Source organism: Schistocerca piceifrons, chromosome 2 (genome assembly GCF_021461385.2).
Source record: "Schistocerca piceifrons isolate TAMUIC-IGC-003096 chromosome 2, iqSchPice1.1, whole genome shotgun sequence".
NCBI classification, from domain to species: Eukaryota; Metazoa; Arthropoda; class Insecta; order Orthoptera; family Acrididae; genus Schistocerca; species Schistocerca piceifrons.
This window is the reverse complement of record NC_060139.1, coordinates 165,501,246-165,522,947: the sequence shown is the minus strand read 5'-3', so window position 1 is coordinate 165,522,947 and position 21,702 is coordinate 165,501,246.

The following is a 21,702-nucleotide window of genomic DNA, read 5'->3' as shown; positions in this document are numbered from 1 at the left end:
CATCTTCGTGGCTGGTGGTGTAATGACGTTTCAATAATTTTTTTTCCAGCTCATAATAGTGCAATGGCAAACTAAGCCTTTTGCTTGGCCTTTAAACGATACAAAAAATAAAACAGTTAACGAACTGGCACTGAAAAATTGGATTATAATTTTTTTATTTTTTGGACAATAACTTGGACACCATAGTACTCTTAATGAAGAATTTAAATTTACTTAAACTCAAGGTAGTCAGCAGACTGTTCGGCTTCTGACAAAGCGACCGCCCAGCTCCAACAGTGTACGGTTTCCGCCCTCATTATCCACTTTATCCTCACCCTTCAGCCCCACTCGCAACTGCACTAGGCAAGAGCGCGCCCTGAGTGCTCGCGATCGTAGAGCGCTATTTGGCCAGGCCCGATGTATGATGTCATCCCCGATGGCGATGGCATCTTCCAGGAGGATACTTGTCTGTGTCATAAGGCTATAATTGTGCTACATGGTTTGAGGAGATTCATACTGAACTCACTATGTCTTGGACAGCAGACTGGACTGAACTGAAACCGATGTCGAGCATCAGCTTCCAGCTCGTAATTTATGAAATCGCTTAAGACGAGCGTAAACTTCTGGTGCCACATACCTCCAGAAACCTACCAAACACTTCTGTAATCCACAGCATGCACATTCGCCTCTTTATTGCATTCCAAAGGCGTACCAGCAAGCTATTTACCAGATGGCCGTGATGCTCATGCTCATCAGTGTATATTGTATGTGAACTGCCGAGAGCAAATGTTTATTCATTTATTAATTTCTCACGTCAGCGAGCTGAAAGCGTGGTCCTTTAACACAAAAAAATGCGTAGCTAAGTGGGAAGAATTACACTGCTTTTGAAACCTTCCCGTCTCCTCTATACCTCTTTTGTTAATGATAACCTTCCCTTTTACAATAACCTATGTAACCTTCCCTTAGAATTTCTATTTATTGCTTAATAATAACAAATGAAATCTTCCCTTTGAAATTTATTCTCTTTTTCAATCTTCGCATACAAATTTAATTGCTGCTTATTAAAAGTGATTTTCTGATAATTTCGAAGAAACATAGAATGTGTCGTCGTCGTGGCCCTCAGTCGTTATCTGCAATAACCCAAAACTGTTCCTTACCTTTTTTACTGTTACTGGATCGCCATCTGACTGCTACATTGAACTGCGACATGAATATACTTACTCTGTATTACTATACTCTATTAGCTGCTGGTGGGCTTTCATAATAAGTGGCTGTATTTATTAGCAAAGCTGACGTTATTCTTTAATTAATTTGACTGAAGTTATTTACTTCATAGTTAAACTTTTTCTGGACAACAATAAAATTTTGCAAAGTTTGACATTGATGGTTTTTGGGATGGATTATAATTAGAAACGCAATATTGCTGGCAAAAGTAAATTATATTCTGAATGAAATGATTTTACAAACGTTCAAATGGGACTTACTTTTTACAATAATCTTACAACTAGCAAAGCGTAGACATACCTTCAGTAGTCTTGAGTTCCTCAAAAAAAATAACTCAATAATATTAGTTCTTCTTATGATACTAGTTAGCTGATGTGTCTGTACATCCGTTTATAATATTTTGCAAATCATAGCTGGTGGCTGGCAGGCACACCACTCCTCTCAACCTCTTGCTTCAGACCTGCTAGCGACTCGCTTCACTTCTCGCTTACTACTGACATCCTATGAACGCTTAAGTGCGGTCTCTACTGCCAACAATGCTTTCTGGTGCAGACAAGCCCTGCTACCATTACAAAATGTATCAATGCGCGGTCTTTCCCGCTCTTTTCTTAAAATGTACCCGCACGCGGTTCCTCCCGCCATTTTTTAAATTATATCAACAATACTTTGGTGCAGATATTCTCTGCTACCACAATTATTTCCAACATGACAAATATTAATTATTCCTACTTAATCCTATTAATAAAATATAAACATCTTTCATAAATTGTGATTTGACAAAAAACAATAGAAATATACACGTCTTATACCCTTAACATAAGAATTGTGAAGTACGTGGAATTTCTGATAATACGCACCGCAGTCGTGTCCCATCATTTGTTTCGATCGCGTTGCATGCGTAACAACAACAAACTTGGAGAAACATGAAGTATAACGAGCAAAAGGATTGTGGAAACTAAACATTACACACCTGCAAGATTCGCTAATCCTGGATTCCCTATTGTTTTGTAACCATTTTGTGTTATTCCTTCTAAGAGCTCCTTCGAAATTCCGTTCTTCAAATTTATTATCTCGTTACAAATGGACAGTAGTTTGGTCTTTACGCCCGACCATAAACTCCGCAAGGAGACCGTCCGCTCCAGCTGGCTATTTTTGGACTTTGTATGATAGCGTCTTCGAACTTCGTCTTCATGGATTTCCATAGTTAATATTAAGTTACTCTGATACTCAGCCTTCATCGTAATCTGCTTGCTCATAACTGCCGAACTTAATCATCGACTGATTGGCTGGTCATGAGTGCTGTGAATTGGTTGAACGTAAATAACGAAAACAAAATCCTCGTCCAGGACATGAAGACCCAATGACGTTGACCGGCCGCCGTGTCATCTGCTGCCTTGCCGTGTCACACGCATGCGATATCGACGGGCATGTAGTCAGCACACCGCTTTCCCGCTACTCTACAGACGGTGGAACCGCAACTAGTGGATCAAGTAGCTTCTCAGTTGGCATCGCGAGGCTGAGTGCGCCCTCTACAAATCGTCCCACCAAGGGAAACTGCTTGGCAGCACTGCGAATCGAAACTCGGGCCCTCTGCATGACAGACATCTGCGCTAAACACTGAGCTCTGGAGGTGGGTAGTTGGATGAACAAAGCTTCCCTAGTCTCACTTCTGATATTGTGCGCCCCAACTGCGGCGCAGCACGTTACTTTTTACCGCCCTGCCAGTGTCCAGCAATGTTCATTTGTCTAGCTAAAGGCTTTAGTAGAAAATACTAGACCATTACTGTCTACTGCAGGTCGCAACATATATAGAATTATCCGGTTAACGGGATGTGGCTAGTACTGAAATAAAAGTTTTCACTTGGCAATGTAAAGTTTCAGGTGTATTTTTTTCGATAAAGATCACAGTTAATACTGCCAAGTCCGTACTAAGTGGCAACACAACGTAAAGTTCACACGCAAACCACAATCACACACGTAGCCAGTTTATGGTATTTACACCCGTTACGGAAGTTAATAGAGTTCACCAGTTCGTTTAGTTATGAAAATGCTCGCTCAAATGTTGTGTACTCTGCTCTACACGTAATACCTGTTCCAGTCTTGGATCGCACAACACGCCACGCGGTTTTAACTAACAGTCAAAAGCAATAATTTTGATATTCCGGCCGAAATTCCACACGACTTCCACTATACCGTTCACTTAAATACACTTTGTACTACTTCGCGAACTCGTAATTAGCATTTTTCCGCTATTTTACAGTACTTTCGTCAGAGCTGCTTTCAATGAGATGTTACTAGTTCGAACCCTCAGCCCAGACTTCTCTAGGTCACACCAAAGGCTTTGTTCCCAGCATAGATTGGCGCGAGCCTGCATTTTTCTGATTGGCTGATATCACAAACAGCAAATCAGGTTGCAGTATTATCCCGCGCTAACCCGCGCTTTACTTCAATGACCAATCATAGTAAACCATTTCTTTCTATGGCAATTGCTAAATAAATAAATTTAGAAAAGAATCAAATATAAAATTACTCCTTCTGAAATTACCGATTAATTTGTGTTCTATTCACGATTTATTAGTACCATAAACTGACTGCACATTTAATTATAGTAAATCCCCTGTATAGTTTAACTGGTACTTCGTGAATAAACAAAACAGTTTTCATTTACTTCAGTTCTTCTTCACTCATACAACACTCATACTGCAAATTACTACACATAAAAAACAATTATAATTATGCAAGTACATTAAATATTAGTCACACATAACTTTACAACATTGTTTTGACTACGACTGCTAGCACTGTCCGTCAACTGCTGACCTCTGCCGCCTACTAGTACACTTGTGCATCTCTGTAACTCAGGTCCATGTCAGCTGGTGACATCTGTCGATGACTCATGCCTATAACGATATCGTCCTAACAAGTTACAGGAGCGATGCAAAGGCGCTACGCCTCACAACTAGTAGGAAGTTATCCTTTCGTTCTACGTTTTGCAAGTCGAGGCGTGGAATTTCAAAAGTCTGAACGTAGTAGGGAAGCTAGAAAATCTGAAAAGGCAAGTTCTAAGGCTTAATCTAGACATAGCGGGAGGCAGTGAAGTGAAATGTAAAGAAGACAAGGATTTCTGGCCAGACGAAAGTAGGGTAATACCAACAGCAGCAGGAAATGCTATGACGGGAGTACGATTCGTTATGAATGGGAAGGTAGGGCAGAGAGTGAGTTACTGTGAACAGTTAAGTGATATGTTTGTACTATACGTGCCGAGGTCGCAAGACGAAGAGGAAGAGAGAGAGAACTATATGAGGACATTGAATGGGTTATTCGGTACGTAAAGGGAGAAGAAAATCAAATACTCATGTCAGTTTGAAGTGCTGTTGTAGGGGAAGAAGTAGAAGAAAGTGTTACGGGAGAATATCGACTTGACATTAGGAATGCGAGAGAGGAAACTCTACTTCATTTCTGCAATATATTTCAGCTAGTAATGCGAGAGGATAAATACAAATTCAGTCCAGCACTAAATTTCGGTTGGTAATGGCGAATATGCTGTGCAAGAATCACAGGAGGTGGAGTTATGCTTGGAAAAGACTGGGAGATACTTAGAGATTTCAGTTAGATTACATCCTGGTCAGACAGAGATCACGAAACAGATACTGGATTGTAAGGCGTACCCAGGAGCAGGAATGGACTCGGATCACAATAAGTAGTGACGAATAATAGGCTGAAGTTTAAATTACTAGTCAGGTAGAATCAATGCGCAAAGAAGTGGGATACGAAAGTACTAAGGAATGAAGGGATACGCTTGAGTTCTCTGAGGCTATAGATATTGCGATAAGGAATAGCTCAATAAGCAGTTCAATTGAAGACGGATGAACAGCTCTAAAAAAAAGGCGGTCACGTAGATACAAAGAAGATAACTTCGAAGTATGAAACGGTAACAGAAGAAATACTGCAGTTGAACGATGAAAATAGGGAGAACAAAAATGTTCAGCGAAATTCAGGAATACATAAATACAAGTAATTAGGAATGCAATAAATAGGAAGTGAAGGGAAGCTAAAGTGAAATGGCGGTATAAGAAATGCGAAGAAATGGAAACATAGATGATTGTCGTGACGACTGATTCAGCATACAGAAAAGTCAAAAGAACTTCCGATGAAATTAAAAGCAACGATGGTAATGTTATGAGTTCAATGGCATTTCCGCTGTTTAATGTAGAGTGGAATGCAGATAGCTTTAAAGAGTACTTTTAAGGCCTGTATGGGAGGGAAGATTTGTCTGATGACGTGATAGAAGGAGAAACATCAGTTGATATGCACTGAAGCGCCAAAGAAACTGGTCGAGCGTATTGAAATACAGAGATACGTAATGAGGCAGAATGCTGTGCTGCGGTCGGCAACGCCTATATAAGACAACAAGTGTCTGGCGCAGTTGGTAGATCGGTTGCTGCTGGTACTGGTAGTATGGCAGGTTATCAAGGTTTAAGTGAGTGTTTAAGTAGTGTTACAGCCGACGCTCGATGGATGAGACACATCATCTCTGAGGTAGTGATGAAGTGGGGATCTTCCCGTACGACCATTTCACGGGTATACCGTGAATATCGGGAAACCGGTAAAACATCACTGCGACCGGAAAAAGAGCCTGCAAGAACGGGGCCGACGACGACTGAAGAAATTCGTTCGACGTGACAGAAGTGCAGCCCCTCCGCAAATTACTGCAGATTTCAATGCTGGGCCATCAACATGTGTCAGTGTGCGTTTTTCAACGAAACACAATCGATGTGGGCTTTCGGAGCCGAAGGCCCACTCGTGTACCCTTGATGACTGCACGATACAAAGCTTTACGCCTCGCTTGGGCCCGCCCCGACATTGCAGTGTTGATGACTGGAAACATGTTGCCCCATGGGACGAGTCTCAGTTCAAATTAAATCGAGCAGTTGGACGTGTACGGGTAGAGAGACAACCTCATGAATCCAAGGATACTGCATGCCAGCAGGGACTGTTCAAGCTGGTGGAGGCTCTATAATGGTGTGAGGTGTGTGCAGTTAAAGTGATGTAGGAACCCTGATACATCTAGATAATACTCAGATAGGTGACACGTACGTAAGCATCCTGTCTGATCACCTGCATCCATTCACGTCCATTGTGCTTTCTAGCAGGACTTTGCGACACCCCACACGTGCTTAATTGCTACAAAGTGGCTCCAGGAACACTCTTCTGCGTTTAAATACTTCCGTTGTCCACCAAACTCCCCCGCATGAACATTATTGAGGATATCCGAGATGTTTGCTAACTGCTATTCAGAAGAGATCTTCACCCCCTCGTACTCTTAAGGATTTATGGACAGGCGTGCAGGATGCATGGTGTCATTTCCCTCCAGCACTACTTCATATGTTAGTTGAGTCCATGCCACGTCGTGTTGCGGCATTTCTGTGTGCTTGGGTGCTCAGGGGGGGGGGGGGCTACACGATATCAGGCTAGTGTACCAGTTTCTTTGGCTCTTCAGTGTAGAAGAGAGAAGGTATCCAGTATCACAACCAGAATTTAAAAGATCTTTGGAAGACTTAAGATTGAATAAGGCAGAAAGGAAATATAAGATTCCATCAGCATGTCTGAGACCATTGGTGGATGTGGCAAGAAAGTGCCTGTTCACGTTGGTGTGTAGAATATGTGAGTCTGGCGATATACCATTTGGCTTTCCATACAGTTCCGAAGATTCCAGGAACCGTGAAGTGCGAGAATTATCGCACAATCCAGCTGGTGCAGTTCCTGACAAGAATTATATTCAGAAGATTGGAAAAGAAAATTGGAAATGTGTTAGATAACAATCATTTTAGCTTTAGGAAAGGTAAAGGCGCCAGAGAGGCAATTCTGAGGTTGCCGTTGACAGTGGAAGCAAGACTGAAGAAAAATCAAGTCACGTTCGTAAGATTTGTCGACCAGCAAAAAGCGTTCGACAATGTAAAATAGTGCAAGATGTATGTATTTCTGACGAAAATAGGGATAATCCGTACGGAAAGACGGGTAATATACAACATTAACAAGATCAAGAGGGAACAATAAGAATGGAAGACCAAGAACGAAGTGCTCGCATTAAAAACGGTGTAAGACAGTTACGTAGTCTTTCGCCCCTGCTCTTCAGTGTATACGTCGTAGAAGCAATGACGGAAATAAAAGAAAGATTCAGGAATGGGATTAAAATTGAAGGTGAAATGGTATAATAGTTGAGATTCTCTGATTATCCTAAGTGAAAGTGGGGGAGAATTACAGAACATGTTCAATGGAAAGAACAGACTAATGAGCACAGAATATGGATTGAGAGTACATCGATGAAAAATGGAAGTAGTGAGATGTAGCAGAAATGAGAAGGGCGAGAAATATGAGACGATAATTGGTGATCACGAAGTAGACAAAAAGTTAAGGAATTCTGCTGCCTAGACAGCAAAATAAGCCATGACGGACGCGGCAAGGAGGACATACTCGTAAAGAACGGACTAGCTCTGCCGAAAAAGGGTATTCTTGGCCAAGAGAAGTCTACTAGTGTCAAACACAGGGTTTAATCTGAGGAAAAAATTTCTGAGAGTTTGGAGCACAGGATTGTATGGCAGTGAGACATTGTCTGTGGCAAAACCAGAACAGAAGAGAAATGAAGCATTTGAGGTATGTTGCTTCATAAAGACGGTGAAAATTAGTTGGATTGGTAAGGAAGACATTACGATGTTCTTCGTACAATCGGCGAGGAAAGAAATATACGAGAAACGCTGACAAGAAGAAGGAACAGGATGACAGGACGTCTGTTAAGATATCAGGGACTAACTTCCATGGTTCATCAACATCTACATTTTTACTCCGCAAGCCACCCAACGGTGTGTGGCGGAGGGCACTTTACGTGCCACTGTCATTACCTCCATTTCCTGTTCCAGTCGCGAATGGTTCGCGGGAAGAACGACTGCCGGAAAGCCTCCGTGCGCTCTCGAATCTCTCTAATTTTACATCCGTGATTTCCTCGGGAGGTGAAGTAGGGGGATGCAATATATTCGATACCTCATCCAGAAACGCACCCTCTCGAAACTTGGACAGCAAGCTACATCGCGATGCATAGCGCCTCTCTTGCAGACCCTGCCACTTGAGTTTGCTATACATCTCCGTAACGATATCACGCTTACCAAATAACCCTGTCACGAAACGGACAGCTCTTCTTTGGATCTTCTCTATCTCCTCTGTCAACCCGACCTGGTACGGATCCCACTCTGGTGAGCAATACTCAAGTATAGGTCGAACGAGTGTTTTGTAAGCCACCTCCTTCGTTGATGGACTACATTTTCTAAGAACTCTCCCAATGAATCTCAACCTGGCACCCGCCTTACCAACAATTAATTTTATATGATCATTCCACTTCAAATCGTTCCGCACGGATACTCCCAGATATTTTAAAGAAGTGACTGCTACCAGTGTTTGTTCCGCTATCATATAATCATACAATAAAGGATCCTCCTTTCTATGTATTCGCAATATATTACATTTGTCTATGTTAAGGGTCAGTGGTCACTTCCTGCACCAAGTGCCTATCCGCTGCAGATCTTCCTGCATTTCGATGCAGTTTTCTAATGCCGCAACTTCTCTGTATACTACAGTATCATCCTGGAAAAGAGACTTGCGGTACACGGCTGTTAGATGGGGGGCAAGTTCTTTCGCGTACTCTGTATAGAATGGAACTGGTATCCCGTCAGGTCCTGTGGACTTTCCTCTGTAGAGTGATTTCAGTTGCTTTTCTATTCCTTGGACACTTATTTCGATGTCAGCCATTTTTTCGTTTGTGCGAGTATTTAGAGAAGGAACTGCAGTGCGGTCTTCCTCTGTGAAACAGCTTTGGAAAAGGGTGTTTAGTATTTCAGCTTTATGCGTGTCATCCTCTGTTTCAATGCCATCATCATCCCAGAGTGTCTGGATATGCTGTTTCGAGCCACTTACTGATTTAACGTAAGACCAGAACTTCCTAGCATTTTCTGTTAAGTCGGTACATAGAATTTTACTTTCGAATTCACTGAACGTATCACGCATAGCCCTCCTTACGCTAACTTCGCACAACGGAGAAAGCTGCAGAAAGTAAAAACTCTAGAGGAAGACAGATCGGAATACGTGCGGCAAATAATTGAAAACATAATCTGCAGGTGCTACCCGGATTTGAGGAGGCTGACACAGGCGTTCGTGACGGGCCGCATCAAACCAGTTAGAAGTCTGATAAGTTAAAAAAAACACTTTATTTCGTGAGTATTGTTCCATCGTTTAGCTTACGCTCAGTGGACATTTTTTTCTCTCTCGTATCAGATTGTATATCGACGCTTCCTCTCCATGTAATGTGTTCTGCCCTCTGTACCACATTTTGTAGTCTTATGGTTGTTGCCTCTTCGATGTATCAGTTTAGCTTTAATATGTTTTATCTTCGCATAGTTTCCTATTACTCATTAGTCTGAATGGAGTGAGCCTCTGATGAACTTTAAGTAGAATTTCGTCGTCGTTTTGCTCCAGAAACTTTGTTCTCTTGATTACGATATGAGTATTTTTATGATCGTCCGGTTTGTGCATTGTGACGACCATTCTATTGCCGAATTACGTGTCTGGAACTTGTTTTCACATTGTTCCCAAACGTGCAGGAAAGCCTCGCAATATTCTGTCTCTTGCAGTTGTGTGACGTTTGGTTTCCACAATCCTTTTGCTCAGTATATTTCTTGTTTCACCACTTGTGTTGTTGTTATGTATGCAACGCGATAAAAAAATGATGAGCCAAAATTCTGACTGTAAGACACGATTTTTTAATAAGGTATCTAAGACGTAAATTCGGACCAGTCGGTTGACTCAGTGACTGGTTGTAAGCACTGTTTCAGTATCAATGTATCTCTCAGCCGTAGTTCTTAGATTGAATGTTCTATTTGTTTGCGTTTGTTGAGATTAGATATTTGACCTTTAGGAGTAAACATGCAGTTAGGTTCCTGCGGTATTATTATTTCCTAGATGTTTTCTGAAACGAGGAACTATTTCATCTTTAAAGAACTAGCTCTCCCTTACTTATTATTCCTTCCCGACAATACATAGACACTAATAGTTCGGGTATTGTTGAAGATATCGGTGATTCCTCAACTTTTGGCAGTCTTTCCGTTTGTATTAAATGTATTTCTTCTCTTGTGAGGTCGGTTGCTCCCACGTCTATTCCGTCTGTTCCATTACCGTATTGGTTATGGCACTGTAGCCCTTAAGTTTTTCTAAATGGATAAATGTTACTTCCTGCATCAAGGCTATGTCACTTTCTGCAGGTTGTAATAAGATTATACACTCCCGGAAATGGAAAACAGAACACATTGACACCGGTGTGTCAGACCCACCATACTTGCTCCGGACACTGCGAGAGGGCTGTACAAGCAATGATCACACGCACGGCACAGCGGACACACCAGGAACCGCGGTGTTGGCCGTCGAATGGCGCTAGCTGCGCAGCATTTGTGCACCGCCGCCGTCAGTGTCAGCCAGTTTGCCGTGGCATACGGAGCTCCATCGCAGTCTTTAAAACTGGTAGCATGCCGCGACAGCGTGGACGTGAACCGTATGTGCAGTTGACGGACTTTGAGCGAGGGCGTATAGTGGGCATGCGGGAGGCCGGGTGGACGTACCGCCGAATTGCTCAACACGTGGGGCGTGAGGTCTTCACAGTACATCGATGTTGTCGCCAGTGGTCGGCGGAAGGTGCACGTGCCCGTCGACCTGGGACCGGACCGCAGCGACGCACGGATCCACGCCAAGACCGTAGGATCCTACGCAGTGCCGTAGGGGACCGCACCGCCACTTCCCAGCAAATTAGGGACACTGTTGCTCCTGGGGTATCGGCGAGGACCATTCGCAACCGTCTCCATGAAGCTGGGCTACGGTCCCGCACACCGTTAGGCTGTCTTCCGCTCACGCCCCAACATCGTGCAGCCCGCCTCCAGTGGTGTCTCGACAGGCGTGAATGGAGGGACGAATGGAGACGTGTCGTCTTCAGCGATGAGAGTCGCTTCTGCCTTGGTGCCAATGATGGTCGTATGCGTGTTTGGCGCCGTGCAGGTGAGCGCCACAATCATGACTGCATACGACCGAGGCGCCACAGGGCCAACAGCCGGCATCATGGTGTGGGGAGCGATCTCCTACACTGGCCGTACACCACTGGTGATCGTCGAGGGGACACTGAATAGTGCACGGTACATCCAAACCGTTATCGAACCCATCGTTCTACCATTCCTAGACCGGCAAGGGAACTTGCTGTTCCAACAGGACAATGCACGTCCGCATGTATCCCGTGCCACCCAACGTGCTCTAGAAGGTGTAAGTCAACTACCCTGGCCAGCAAGATCTCCGGATCTGTCCCCCATTCAGCATGTTTGGGACTGGATGAAGCGTCGTCTCACGCGGTCTGCACGTCCAGCACGAACGCTGGTCCAACTGAGGCGCCAGGTGGAAATGGCATGGCAAGCCGTTCCACAGGACTACATCCAGCATCTCTACGATCGTCTCCATGGGAGAATAGCAGCCTGCATTGCTGCGAAAGGTGGATATACACTGTACTAGTGCCGACATTGTGCATGCTCTGTTGCCTGTGTCTATGTGCCTGTGGTTCTGTCAGTGTGATCATGTGATGTATCTGACCCCAGGAATGTGTCAATAAAGTTTCCCCTTCCTGGGACAATGAATTCACGGTGTTCTTATTTCAATTTCCAGGAGTGTAGATTGATTAACTGTAGCTCTGGATTCTTACCATCGCCAATCTATAAGCTTGTGAGCTATCATAGCAAATATTTTAAATCAGAAAGAAAATAATATAGGAGAACTAGATGCATTTCTCTGAAGGCTTATATTGTGACCAATTTTCCTTCGTAAGCGGGTACTCCTCCCCCCATGAACCATGGACCTTGCCGTTGGTGGGGAGGCTTGCGTGCCTCAACGATACAGATGGCCGTACCGTAGGTGCAACCACAACGAAGGGGTATCTGTTGAGAGGCCAGACAAACATGTGGTTCCTGAAGAGGGGCAGCAGCCTTTTCAGTAGTTGCAGGGGCAACAGTCTGGATGATTGACTGATCTGGCCTTGTAACATTTACCAAAACGGCCTTGCTGTGCTGGTACTGCGAACGGCTGAAAGCAAGGGGAAACTACAGCCGTAATTTTTCCCGAGGACATGCAGCTTAACTGTATGATTAAATGATGATGGCGTCCTCTTGGGTAAAATATTCCGGAGGTAAAATAGTCCCCCATTCGGATCTCCGGGCGGGGACTACTCAAGAGGACGTCGTTATCAGGAGAAAGAAAACTGGCGTTCTACGGATCGGAGCGTGGAATGTCAGATCCCTTAATCGGGCAGGTAGGTTAGAAAATTTAAAAAGGGAAATGGATAGGTTAAAGTTAGATATAGTGGGAATTAGTGAAGTTCGGTGGCAGGAGGAACAAGACTTTTGGTCAGGTGATTACAGGGTTATAAATACAAAATCAAATAGGGGTAATGCAGGAGTAGGTTTAATAATGAATAAAAAAATAGGAGTGCGGGTTAGCTACTACAAACAGCATAGTGAACGCATTATTGTGGCCAAGATAGACACAAAGCCCATGCCTACTACAGTAGTACAAGTTTATATGCCCACTAGCTCTGCAGATGATGAAGAAATAGATGAAATGTATGACGAGATAAAAGAAATTAATCAGGTAGTGAAGGGAGACGAACATTTAATAGTCATGGGTGACTGGAATTCGTCAGTAGGAAAAGGGAGAGAAGGAAACATAGTAGGTGAATACGGATTGGGGGGAAGAAATGAAAGAGGAAGCCGCCTTGTAGAATTTTGCACAGAGCATAACTTAATAATAGCTAACACTTGGTTCAAGAATCATAAAAGAAGGTTGTATACCAGGAAGAATCCTGGAGATACTAGTAGGTATCAGATAGATTGTATAATGGTAAGACAGAGATTTAGGAACCAGGTTTTAAATTGTAAGGCATTTCCAGGGGCAGATGTGGACTCTGACCACAATCTCATGGTTATGACCTGTAGATTAAAACTGAAGAAACTGCAAAAAGGTGGGAATTTAAGGAGATGGGACCTGGATAAACTGAAAGAACCAGAGATTGTACAAAGTTTCAGGGAGAGCATAAGGGAACAATTGACAGGAATGGTGGAAAGAAATGCAGTAGAAGAAGAATGGGTAGCTTTGAGGGATGAAGTAGTGAAGGCAGCAGAGGATCAAGTAGGTAAAAAGGCGAGGGCTAATAGAAATCCTTGGGTAACAGAAGAAATATTGAATTTAATTGATGAAAGGAGAAAATATAAAAATGCAGTAAATGAAGCAGGCAAAAAGGAATACAAACGTCTCAAAAATGAGATCGACAGGAAGTGCAAAATGGCTAAGCAGGGATGGCTAGAGGACAAATGTATGGATGTAGAGGCTTGTCTCACTAGGGGTAAGATAGATACTGCCTACAGGAAAATTAAAGAGACCTTTGGAGAGAAGAGAACCACTTGTATGAATATCAAGAGCTCAGATGGAAACCCAGTTCTAAGCAAAGAAGGGAAGGCAGAAAGGTGGAAGGAGTATATAGAGGGTTTATACAAGGGCGATGTACTTGAGGACAATATTATGGAAATGGAAGAGGATGTAGATGAAGACGAAATGGGAGATAAGATACTGCGTGAAGAGTTTGACAGAGCACTGAAAGACCTGAGTCGAAACAAGGCCCCGGGTGTAGACAACATTCCATTAGAACTACTGACGGCCTTGGGAGAGCCAGTCATGACAAAACTCTACCATCTGGTGAGCAGGATGTATGAGACAGGTGAAATACCCTCAGACTTTAAGAAGAATATAATAATTCCAATCCCAAAGAAAGCAGGTGTTGACAGATGTGAAAATTACCGAACTATCAGTTTAATAAGTCACAGCTGCAAAATACTAACGCGAATTCTTTACAGACGAATGGAAAAACTGGTAGAAACGGACCTCGGTGAAGATCAGTTTGGATTCCGTAGAAATGTTGGAACACGTGAGGCAATACTAACCTTACGACTTATCTTAGAAGAAAGATTAAGAAAAGGCAAACCTACGTGTCTAGCATTTGTAGACTTAGAGAAAGCTTTTGACAATGTTAACTGGAATACTCTCTTTCAAATTCTGAAGGTGGCAGGTATAAAATACAGGGAGCGAAAGGCTATTTACAATTTGTACAGAAATCAGATGGCAGTTATAAGAGTCGAGGGGCGTGAAAGGGAAGCAGTGGTTGGGAAAGGAGTGAGACAGGGTTGTAGCCTCTCCCCGATGTTATTCAATCTGTATATTGAGCAAGCAGTAAAGGAAACAAAAGAAAAATTTGGAGTAGGTATTAAAATCCATGGAGAAGAAATAAAAACTTTGAGGTTCGCCGATGACATTGTAATTCTGTCAGAGACAGCAAAGGACTTGGAAGAGCAGTTGAACGGAATGGACAGTGTCTTGAAAGGAGGATATAAGATGAACATTAACAAAAGCAAAACGAGGATAATGGAATGTAGTCAAATTAAATCGGGTGATGCTGAGGGAATTAGATTAGGAAATGAGACACTTAAAGTAGTAAAGGAGTTTTGCTATCTGGGGAGTAAAATAACTGATGATGGTCGAAGTAGAGAGGATATAAAATGTAGACTGGCAATGGCAAGGAAATCGTTTCTGAAGAAGAGAAATTTGTTAACATCGAATATAGATTTAAGTGTCAGGAAGTCGTTTCTGAAAGTATTTGTATGGAGTGTAGCCATGTATGGAAGTGAAACATGGACGATAACTAGTTTGGACAAGAAGAGAATAGAAGCTTTCGAAATGTGGTGCTACAGAAGTATGCTGAAGATAAGGTGGGTAGATCACGTAACTAATGAGGAGGTATTGAATAGGATTGGGGAGAAGAGAAGTTTGTGGCACAGTTTGACTAGAAGAAGGGATCGGTTGGTAGGACATGTTTTGAGGCATCAAGGTCTCACAAATTTAGCATTGGAGGGCAGCATGGAGGGTAAAAATCGTAGAGGGAGACCAAGAGATGAATACACTAAGCAGATTCAGAAGGATGTAGGTTGCAGTAGGTACTGGGAGATGAAGAAGCTTGCACAGGATAGAGTAGCATGGAGAGCTGCATCAAACCAGTCTCAGGACTGAAGACCACAACAACAACAACAAGCGGGTACTATAACGAGTGCCATCCCAACTGGATCCCACGTTTGTTCTGATTTCCAGGAACTTTTTCTGGGCGCCTTCATACTCTTATATCTGAAAGAGCACCAAGAGACTGCAGTAGACCGTTTTCAATCGGAATTTTTAGTAGTCCAAGTAGAACAGAGACCGTTTTATATAATTCAACTAATTAATTCAAAACTGTCACAACTAGGCGCAATGTCAGATCATAGGTTTGTGTAAAAAATGGTTTAAAAGTCAGTTTTATTTGTTGTATTACGCGTGTTTGTTGGACGTAACTAGCCCTTACTTCGCCGAACACCTTTACCACTTTTCCCAAGGATTAGTGTGACCGCTTTTCCCGATAATTCGTCATATCGACATCAGTGATTCACAGAAATGGCTATCAGACAGCTGTAAAAAGGAACTACATTTGTAGACCAGTATACGTCTTTTAAATATTGATATTGTGAAAAGGCGGGTGCATATGGGTTGGTCAGATATTTATCTGCGGATTGTTCAGAGTGAATGGAATAGTAGACTTACGGCAGTGACAGTAATATCTCTGAGCTTGTGTATCTTTGGCTCGATAGTAGAGCTGAGAGTTGTCGGGTGTCGGACATGGAATAAGCTGGCAGAACCTTTAGCTTAGTGCGTATTGGAAGAGAATTTTGCTTTGGAAAGCTAACAAGGACGGAAGGACTCACAGACGCAGCATTTATGGAACAGAGAGATTTGGATTCGCATTGTGGAAAATTTTTTAAGGTAATAATCTTCGCTGGCGCATACTGATAATGTTAGCTATTCTAGCAACAGAACAGTCCACGTAGCCAACTCAGTTTAGGTCATTTCAGTTTCATTCATTTTAATCTGCATAATTGTAAGAACATTCCCTTGTAAGACTTTTGCATATAAAGGTAAGTTTCTGGTTTTCTGTGAGTTTTATGTTCTTGTGGAAGAAATTTAAAATACAGTATTGCCATTACAATGAAAGGATTAGTATTTTCATTTGAGGTAAGAAGTTTTTGTGTATGAGAAAATCATCCCAATCATTCTCCCAGTAGTTTAGTTTTACTTTAGCGTATTTTAGCTGGTTATTGTTGCTGATTTTGCTGTGAGATTCGTTTCATACTTGGTGATTTTTTCGCGTCTTATCTGACGTTTCCGTTGTTCAAATTCAAAGCATTTTCTTCTTAATTGAGAATTGTAATGTGCCAGTGAACAGCGTGTGTTTCATAGTGTTGCTATGTAATTTGAGTTGTTTTTTTGGAAGAGGGGGGGGGGGGCGGCGCACAATTTGATTTTGGCAGTGGTCTTTGAACAACAGTTTTAATTTCCTGTTAGTTCTGTACGTACGTAAACGGAAAAAAATTTGTTTTTACTAAAAAATAAAGGGTCAAGCTTCCTCTATCAATTTCGCTGAGAGTGGAGGTATGTATTAGAACATTTCTCGGCAGGTAGCAGCGCTGTTTAGAGCAAAAAATACGCAGTGGCCTCTTTTTCCCTTCCTGATCACATTGCCACACCTTCCCCTACAGATCTTATTGTCAATTGGTAACCAACACAAATTAGCATCTTATATTAATTAATAATAGTAACTGCAATTTTGAGATACAGTCACAAATGATTACTAAATTTTTTGAGTGCCAGTTTTCTTTTACTAATTGCATTGTATTACTACAGCCTTAATTTCATTTTGTGTTACTTGCAACAAACATGTGCCGCAATTGAAGATGACCGCCTCCATAATAGACATTCATGAGTCCACGTCCTTCCATTTGACATTTATATCATAGCAGCTGATCGGAGCTAGTTTCGCACGCTGGTGAGTCGTCAGCTTTGGAAGACAAACAATAAAATCTCCCACTCTCAGTGGTTGCGCTACATACTTCTCTGCCCCTACGTAAGTGGCAACCTTTTTACTTAGCTCATAGCCGAGTTCACCAACGTCAGTATTTTTGTTTGTTTCTGAGCAAGAAAAATACTCTCGTAAGAAAGTTTTAATTTTGATTGACGTTTCTAGCTTCTGCTGTTAGTTGGTAGAAGCACAGTATTATAAAATGCAGCTGAGAACCACGGGCTTAGTCGTATATCGATAGTAACAGCTGACTGTTTAATGTTTATTGTTTTGCGGTTATTTTACCTGTTAAGTTCCAAGTTTGTGTCCAGAATTGAGATATACTGCAACTGTACTGAAATAACGTCTTCAAGTGACAGTATTACTATGTCTGAGGGTTAGAGTAAGAAAACAAAGACACGGATAAGAAGAGGAGGGTCATACACACAGTTTAGATTTAAAAGGTTCAAGCTTCAAGACGAAACATACGAGGGGTATCAAGAAAGTAAGTTCCTATCGTATGCGAAATGGGCACTACTATAAGAATCCAAAATGTTTTATTTGCAACAGCCAGCCACAACTCCCAGCTAATTGTTTAAATAATCGCCACTCCAACATAGACATTTCTTGTGGCGTTGTACCAATTTTCAATACCCTTGCCATAGAAGGCAGCCGCCAGTGCTTTCCGCTATCTCTCTATGCAGGTCTACAGCTCGTTGTCTGTGCCAAAATGTCGTCTTCATAATCAGCTGTTCATGCGAGCAGAGATGAAACTCAGGGGGTCAATTGCGGTCTGTATTGTGGGTGATCAAACACTTCCCACTGAAAACCAAGTAGGAGGATCTTCATTGCCCCTACAGACTGCAGTTGAGAATTGTCATGAAGAAGGAACGGTGTGATAGTTGTGTTACGTAGGCTGCATAGTTTCAGGCGAAATTTCTCACCAGGCCCTCGTACTTGGCGGGAGACACTATTTTCTGGTTACATTTACGTGCTCACTGTGCGCTCAGAACTGAAAAGAGCGATGCGACGCCATCGACGGGCGTTCTAAAGACATTTCCCATCACATCTGTGCAAAGCTTCATCGGATTTTTACAGAGGTTTCCATTTCGCGACCGATCGGAACTTACTTTCTGGATAGCCCTTTTATGTCTCATATTCAGGTAAGACAGTTCGTGCCAGACGTTCAAATTATCATTGCGGACGCCTCCGTAAATATTTTGAAATATTTAATGAGGGTTCTTGTACACCAATTCTCACTAAATTCAATAATTCTTTAAGTAAGGCTCTTCAAGGTGCTTACCTCCAAGATTTGACGAGACTAGTACCAGCGAAAATGCACAGGCTAAGGAAAGGAGAAGAATCAACATCTAGAACATTCTCAGTGATATATTCTGCTGAGGAAGATGATCCATAAGTTCAAGTTTGTAAAAAACTTTCCATAGCATTCATGATGAAACATCAAAACTAATACAAAGATTAATATATGTATCAAAAACTGGAAAGTCACCTAATGATGGAAGAGGAAAAATGTGAGCAGTAGAGCTGCGGCTAAGAGTCCAGAAGTATGTGAACAAGTTGCTCAGCACGTAGAATCGTCTGAGTTTAAGTCAGCCCGTAATTCAATACGGTGAATCATGTTCCTGAATCCTGACCTACATGTAAAACTCATGCATAGTCTTTCTAAAAGAAAAAAAAATCCAGAATCAATGTCGTATTGGTTCTATTACAACTACTTCAAGGTAAAGAAAACTATTCCTTGAGATTAGATAGATGTCTGCAGGAAGTGTGAAGAGCTGAAAACTAAACTAAAAGGTTGTGGGGTCTTACCCACTCGTCGCTAATAGGTTGCCTACGCGATGCAGCGTTCTCGGAATGCTATACAACAATTCAAACAAATAACAATAGTAGTTTTATTTTTAGAAAGGAATTGACAGTGCTTAACTCTGTGGATTTACAAACTGTAGCCGCAAACGAGGGGCAACTTGCAGTATAATTTGGATTCCTTGACATGTGGACTGTTCAGGCAAGTTGACACTCATCACTGATAACTAACGTCCCCGATCCGGTGCCGACCTGAGCGACCGAGGCAAGCAGGAGCAGTGCTTATATTCGCTTCTTCCAGGTGCCGCTATTGGCGCAGCGCGGTCCATTTCCGCGCACCACTGGCCGCCGTTTCTTCAACGCCATGTCTGCTCTTGTGTACCGCATCTTTGTTCCGGCGCCTGTGTTTACGTCAGAACAAAAGTGACAGCCTAAAAAATGGTTCAAATGGCTCTGAGCACTATGGGACTTAACATCTGAGGTCATCAGTCACTTAGAACTACTTAAACCTAACTAACCTAAGGACATCACACACGCCCAAGCCCGAGGCAGGACTCGACCCTGCAACCATAGCGGTCGCGCGGTTCCAGACTGAAGCGCCTACAACCGCTTGTCCACAGCGGCTGGCGTGACACCCTAAATGACAATACAAAGATAGCAGCAGCTGCAGAACTGATGGTGCACAATCGAAGGTACATGGAGTATTACAATGAAGTTTATGAGGTAAGGCAGAAATTTCACTATGAAGACGAAAGATCCGTACCTAAAGACAGGCAAGTTACACAGGCGACGCCAATATTTAAGTAAGGTAGTAAAGGTAGTAGGAGTAATCCACCAAATTACAGGTCCATGTCATTAACGTCGATGTGCAACAGGAGTTTGGAACATATATTGTGTTCGAACACTATGAATTACCTCGAAGAGCATGGTCTATAGACACACAATCAACATTGATTTACAAAATATCGTTCTTGTGAAACACAGCTAGCTTTTTACTCACACGAAGGGTTGAGTGCTGTTGACAAGGGATTTCAAATTGCTTCCGTATTTCTAGATTCCCAGAAGGCTTTTGACACTGTACCATACAAGCGGCTTATAGTGCAATTGCGTGCTTTTGGAATGTCGTCTCGGTTATGTGACTAGATTCATGATTTCCTGTCAGAGAGGTCACAGTTAGTTAATTAGGTACGTGATCCATTGATTAATAGCACGGAAAAACCGTTATGATGTGGAACGTGTCAAATGCACAAGAAATGCGCACAGGAAGTAATTTTTTTACGTTATAGTGTCATACCTAAATATTTCTATTATCTATCCCATTCCCTTAAATGGCACAAAATGCATATAACGTATCTCCAGATTTAATTACTCATATTCAATAATTCATCTATGGTATAGGAGGAGTTGTCAAGGAGGCATGATTTGAATTTGCTTTTCAAACTATTTCTGCTGTCTGTCAGACATTTTATTTCATCCAGGTAATTTATCAGAAAGTTTTATACCAGCATATTTTACCCTTATCCGTGCCAAAGATAGGTTAAGTAAAGGATAGTGTTGGTCTTTCTTTTTTCTGATGTTGCAATCATGAATGTCGCTGTTGATTTTAAACTGGTCTATGTTGTTGGGAAAAATTTTCATTACTGAGTAAATGTACTGTGAAGCAGTTGTAAGAATTCCTATCCTCTTAAACAGATGCCTCCAAGATGTGCGACTATGAACCCCACACATTATTCTAACTACTTTCTTTTGAGCTGTGAATACCTTTTGCCTAAGTGTTGAGTTGCCCCAGAATATTATTCTGTATGACATTGGAGAGTGGAAGTATGCAAAGTATGTTGGCTTACTAATTTCTACATCCTCAAAATTGGCAATTATTCTCATTGCAAAAGTTGCTGAACCTAGTCGCTTTAGGAGATCCAAAATATGACTTTTCCAATTAAGATTCTCATCTATATGTACACCCAAAAACTTAGTATGCTCCACCCTGGCTACTGACTTCTTTTGATGTGTTATGTTTATTGAAGGAATTATACTTTTTGCAGCAGAAAATTGGATTACTGTGTTTTTTCAAAGTTCAGAGCAAGCCCATTCGCAGAAAACCAATTAATAACTTTTCCAAAGACCTTATTTGTATCATTCTCTATCGGACTTTCTTTTACTGGATTAATAATTTTGATGGTATCATCAGCAAACAGTGTCAGTTCAGCATCTTGTTTCACATAAGAAGGGAGGTCATTCACATATATCAAGAACAGGAGGGGACCCATGATCGAACCTTGTGGAACACCTAATGTAATTTCGCCCCAGTTAGATGAAGTGGCAAACTCCTTTGAATCCCTTGAAGCATATAAAGAGACTGTTTGCTTCCTGTTCTGTAGATATGACTTAAACCACTCATATGCCATTTATACCATAGAATTGTTCGAGTAAAACAGAAGTGATTTCTGGCGTACCCCAAGGTAGCGTTGCAGGTCCTCTATTTAAACGATTTAGGAGACAATCCGAGAAGCCGTGTTCGGTTATTTGCAGATGATGCTGTCTTTTATCGTCTAGCAAAGTCATGCAAAGATCAAAACAAATTGCAAAAAGATTTATAAAAGACATCTGTATGGTGCGAAAACTGGCAGCTGACCTTAGAT